The 5666-nt window shown below is 40.2% G+C and overlaps 1 pseudogene; it reads right to left on the bottom strand.

Annotated features, from left to right (window-relative positions):
• Positions 1-721: 721 nt before the first annotated feature.
• LOC120787737 lies at positions 722-5046 on the bottom strand (annotated as a pseudogene).
• Between the last annotated feature and the right edge of the window lie 620 nt (positions 5047-5666).

The raw sequence follows: 5666 nt of genomic DNA, 5'->3' as shown, positions 1-5666 counted from the left end.
TGTTGTGCTTTCTCTTTTTAATCATTGTACGGTTACCCTTGCGTGTTTTTTTTTGCATTCATTTGTATCATTGTGCGCGCTTCTCTGGGATTTTTTTGCGTCTCTTACTGCCTCTTGGTTGTTTTGCATGTCTTTTTAGTTGTTTTGTGTTTCTTGGAGAAAAAAATGTTAGAATACAGTTTTTGTACACACTCTTATTACGCATAAAAACGAGATAATAATTGATCTTGTATTATTTGAATTTAATTTTAACAAAACCTCAGTAAATACAAACTGACTTTGTAAAAACAATAATAAGGTCATTTTTAATACTGTTGCCAACTTAAAATACTGAAAAAAATAAATTAATAAAAAGCTATTAATACCGTAAAATTGCCTGACGGTGAAGGAAAGCAATTTTGAATGGAATATGATGCAGTAGTGAGTCTTGGACACAGTGGTTTTCAGTTTGTTTTTTTAAACCTCAAATTATAACAGTTTATTGCATTTCTGTGACTAAAACCTTTCTGGACAGTTTCCTGAAACGCCCTGAAGCAGTTAATTTAATTAGTCTGGAGCATCTATACAATGTAAACACAAATCCCAGTCTGATGCCACGCAAGGTTTTTTTAATTAATACCACGAGATGAAGAACTGCAAATTTTTTCTTCACTCTTTACACGCTGCCCTTTTTCAAATTGTGTTTGATGATGTCCTGGCCAAATACAGAGAGAATCTCTTTTCAACATTTGCCAGAAGATGTTGCTGATGATGATGGGAGCCTGGGCGTTATTAGATGAAGCCTTCCTGCTGAGCTGAGCGGAGGAGAAGTGGAGGAGAAAACGGGCGCTGTTTCATTCTCGGCACCATCACGTTACAAGATGTTCCCCCACAGCAGGATGAGCACGCCTGACGGATGACATTTAAATGCTGGAGAAGATGTCCCATTGTATGAATAATTCAGACTTCTTGCTTTTGCCAAATGAGTATCAAGTTGTGAACGCACGCAGTTTAATCCAGAGGCTCCACATACCCTGAAGCCATTATCAGTGACATCAGCACAGCTAGGAACCGACAGTCCTCCAGGGTCGCACAACGCTTGGTCACAGACACACTGTCCTCATTTATTCATCATGTGGAGTGTGTAACAGTACCTGGTATCTGGAAGACACAGACACGCTCTTTAATTTTGGGGGTTATTTAGTCATCTTCTGAAATAGGAAAAATATGTAGAGTTTGAGGGCCAGAAATTTCCTTCCGATAATCACACCTGATGAGACTGGATCATTACCAGTTCAAAAACAGCACAGAATGTGTTTATTCACAAGGCAACCTAAGACGAGCACATGGACAAATTATTATTTTTGATAATATTAGGCTTTCTCCACACATCAAATAAATTTATTCTACCTGCATTCTATATTTACAGTCTTTTTTATCAGTATAATAAGGTAAAGATCCCTAAGCACTGCTGTGTTTCACATTCACTATTATTGCCTGAGCCATAATAACAACTGGGGGTGAAAAAATACCTAAATTCTACAGTCTTTGGAGGAGGTGAGTTTATATTAGCTCAGTCTGCCGCACAAAGAGAAGCAGTAGAGTAAAAGTTGGAATTTTAACCTTTTCGACAGTACATGTCTGGTGCCCACGTTACACTCATAGTTATCTGCAGCCGCCTTGACATGTGAAGCACTTGGCTACCAGGATGAGGTGTAGCTGTGGAGGACAGACAGACTCCACTTGTCAAATGTGTGAAAACACATCTAGTGATCTGATTGCATTGTAATATTTGTAAGTCATCTTCAATGAACTTATTCTTTTGAACCCTTCTGAAATGAGTATATTTAGATGTGCAATGCACATAAGTAAACTGGAAAATACATTTCCTGAATGTGTGTAATGACAAGTTTCTGACTGCTGCAAAGTTATTGCATGATAACGTGAAAAAATTAGAGTTAAAAAAGTAGAATAAAAAACTTACCTACAAGGTGTTTGCAAATACAGTCACAATAGCAATCAATTAAAAAGAAATTAATAAAATATGAATCATAAAATATTCACAAAATGCTGGAGTAAAAAGAAAGGAAAGAGATTTTTTAAGTTGTAAAATAGGATTGAAAGAATTAAATCAAGCAAACGAAACTGAAATGAGGTAGAAGACAAATGAATTGTGGGATGGAATAATAACTAAAATAACTAATAACTAAGTTGAAAACAAAAACTTACACAGTAATTTTGAAATTTCATTTAAAAAAAATATATTATTAATTGATCATAATGGCAAAAAAGGTGATATAATAATTTGCAAAAATAAAACAGAATTTTTACTTTACTTTTGGGTTTATTAATGCAGCATTTAAATGCAAATTTAATTAATAATGATTTGATTGCTCAATTTATGCTTGTCCGGCAGTCTACATTTAGCCAGGTGGGCTCACCCAGGCTCCATATAAAGATTCATTATTGACAGACAGAATGATTGCACCTGCCTGTAGCCTATCCCCCACTTGTCCCCTTTCTCCTCCTGCCTCCTCTTCACCTCCACGCTTGCAAGGTCTTTGGCGGTCTTAAATGGTGTCCAGTATCTTGTGGATTGGGAGGATGTGGGTCTGAGGAACCTTCCTGCATTCCCCGAGAGCAGTTCCTGACTCTGATGTTTAATCCAGTGTTGTGGGCGCTTTCTACAACCAGACTGTAGTGCAACAGCTGGAAGCTGCTTGTACAGGAGGGGGCACGGTCACAAATGTTTATCCATGATGTTGATCCACAGACATTTTCTTTACGGTGCACCTGTGTATAGTCAAATATGATCTCATAGACCAAAACGTTAGTTATCAGCAACCCGATCATAGACCGCTTTCTTATAGACCTGCAATTGCTTGAGCTCCAGTCTCTGACTCTTTACTTTGGAGACTATAGTTAAACCACTGCTTCTCCCTTTTCCAGCCACAGCTACTGCAATGTTCTCTTCCTCTGCCATCCAGCCAGTCTGGCAGATTTTTGTGTCTTTAACCTTAGGGGAAGCTACTTGTCACCTACAGACTGACCTGGATAACCTCTTACCTCAGTCTCCTTGGTACCCACTTAACCTTGATTCCTTTTTGTCCGGTATGCATCTTCACCAGCACTTGTGTTTTTGAGACCCTCTGTCGGAAGGCTTCAGGTGTTGCTTCCAGCAAGATGCTTTCAGTTGTGCTGTCTACTCGGAGAACCAAAAAGCAACTTAGAATCGGACTGGCTTTAAACATTAGGGGAGTACCTTACTATAAACTCCAAGCTTGACTTTCTTCAGATTCTCTGACACTGTCTCCTTGTCAGGGTATCTTAAGACTATGCTGTTCGTAGTGAGAGCAGAGTTTCAATAAAATGGACTCAGATGAACAGGAGCAATCTTGAGTTTGTCTAGCAGTTATTTGTAGAGATCCCTCATACCCACCACAGCAGGGATACTGTGAGAGCAGCGGCACATTCAGTAAGGAAGTGCCTGTGACCACTCCAGTGGGATAAGAACCGTGATGGCGCTTTGTGACGGGTACTCTATCCCCATGCCAGTTCTTGATGGCAATACATGGCCGAGGCAAGTAATTGGAGGTGCTCTGGTGATTTTTTGTAGTGATACCTAGCACCCAGTAGTAAAGATTCCTGTGAGAATATTGACACGCTCTTAGGGAATGGCTAGGCAAACTTCAGGGCATACCATGGGATCAGCACCATGGACACAGCACCTGTGACAGTACTCCCTCTCCTCAAACAAGGGCTTCCAACTGCCGTATTATCACTGTCTGGGGGCAGTCATGCAACTCCCAGAGGAGATCAGAATCGAGAGTGTGATATTATGAATACAGAAAAATTCTTAGGACTGGTATTTCAACTCCAAAGGATGCTGGTCTCTTCCTGACATGCCCTAATCTACCAGCATCTTTGCACTACTCTTGTTAAACACTCTAATTTCTTCCATGAAAACTCCATACATATTAAGTCTCCACAAAATGGCTCTGGCTATTAAGTGATCAAACCTACAGCTGAATACCACTTTTGTTGCTATTTTTCTGTCGCTGACATTTACTTCTTTTTGTTAAATTACTTTTTATTATGAAAGCGAACAATGGAACCTGATGGAGACTTTTGCTTTTCGGTTATTTTTTTTCATTACGCCTATTCAGCCTAGCAGGCAGTGGGGGTATTTTGTTTTGCCTTACCCAAGTAATTAGTAGCGGTATCGGATCAATCTCATGGACTTCAAAAACATGGACGCTTGTGGTATTGATTTGAGACTCTGGATACTCCGTAATTCGATTCTCATAACTTTTTACATTCAATCTACTGCAATTAGTCACTCATTTCTGTGGTCCCTTTTTTGTCACTATTTTTCGTGGATTTAGCTAGCTTTGTAAAGACTGGGAAACGTGACTTAGATTTTTTTTGGCTACTATGTCATTTTTCTGGAGGTTCTTTCAGCAGGGCATTTAAATGGACCCCACCAAGATCAAAGCTGTTACTGAGGGGCCAGCTCTAACCTACCACGGGCAGCTACAGCAGAGGTTGGTGGTTGCGCCAACTTACAGGCATTCACATACGTAACTGCAGTTCTACTGAGCCCCACTGAACCGTCTTTGTCTTTTTGAAACTTGCCTCTTCAATGGCCGGGGATTCAAGCTGTCCTGACTTTTTCATCACGTTTGAAGGTGGAAACTGAATCATCGATGTGCAGGTGAGTCAATTCTTCCCAAAAACACAACCCTTGTGCTTTTTTTTTCACCCTGTGTTATTGCCACTGCTTTTGAAAAGCCAAGAGCTGATGCCCTGTTCCACCCAGTTGAGGCTCAGAGTCCACTGGAGGCTTAAAGAGATCTTGTTCTCTTTCTGATCAATGACACGATCACCAGGATGTCAGCATGTCAGGTAATAAAGTGGTAACACCAGTGATTCCTATCCCCAGCAACACTCCTGCTGTATCCTAGACTCCACTTTATTACCTAGAGCAGAAAGTCTGGCTTTCCACCCGCGATCACCCCCTCTGTGAGCTGAGTCCATGTTGGTGCTTAAGTTTAGGGCCCTCCCCATCTCGGCTGTGTTCAATCCAGTGGAAGTGACTATCCAGAATGATGCGGATCCATCCGACCCTCCAAGTCTCCTGCAAAGATTGTGATGGAAAGACTTCTGTCGTAGCTGCTGTATTTTTTTTTTCAAATGAGTGTGAAAGTGAGAAACTGGTACTATATCTCCACTATACCTGTGTTCTCACATTTGTGAATGTTAAACGGATGTACCAGACATGTATACAGAATCTGAAGAATTTGAAAAATATGTACTCTAAATGTAAACAGACTTAATAATATGTTAAAAGTATTTGCATGCAAGGAAAAATTATAAATTTATCTGTTCACGTATCAGATCACCTCAGTTGGCTGCCTTTATACATGTGACATTTGCTACACTCTACCATAACTGGGATCTGCAAATGTGTGCCGCGAGGGAAGTCTATTTTGCCCTGGGGCCCCTGGCCGGCACACACAGAACAGGAACTGTACATGGTAGCTTTCTTTGGTCAGAAGCAGCTGGTGTATTAACACCGTGGCATATGTCATCAGTGTGATTCCTAAATCAAACTATTGTTTTGTTTCTTATTAGTCTGATTACTGTTTCAGCAATCATACAAAGGAAAAGAAAAATCTGAAGCCTGC

This window comes from Xiphias gladius, unplaced genomic scaffold, assembly GCF_016859285.1.
Source record: "Xiphias gladius isolate SHS-SW01 ecotype Sanya breed wild unplaced genomic scaffold, ASM1685928v1 HiC_scaffold_485, whole genome shotgun sequence".
Lineage (NCBI taxonomy): Eukaryota > Metazoa > Chordata > Actinopteri > Istiophoriformes > Xiphiidae > Xiphias > Xiphias gladius.
The sequence above is the reverse complement of the archived record's forward strand: the minus strand, read 5'-3'. Positions and strand labels throughout refer to the sequence as shown.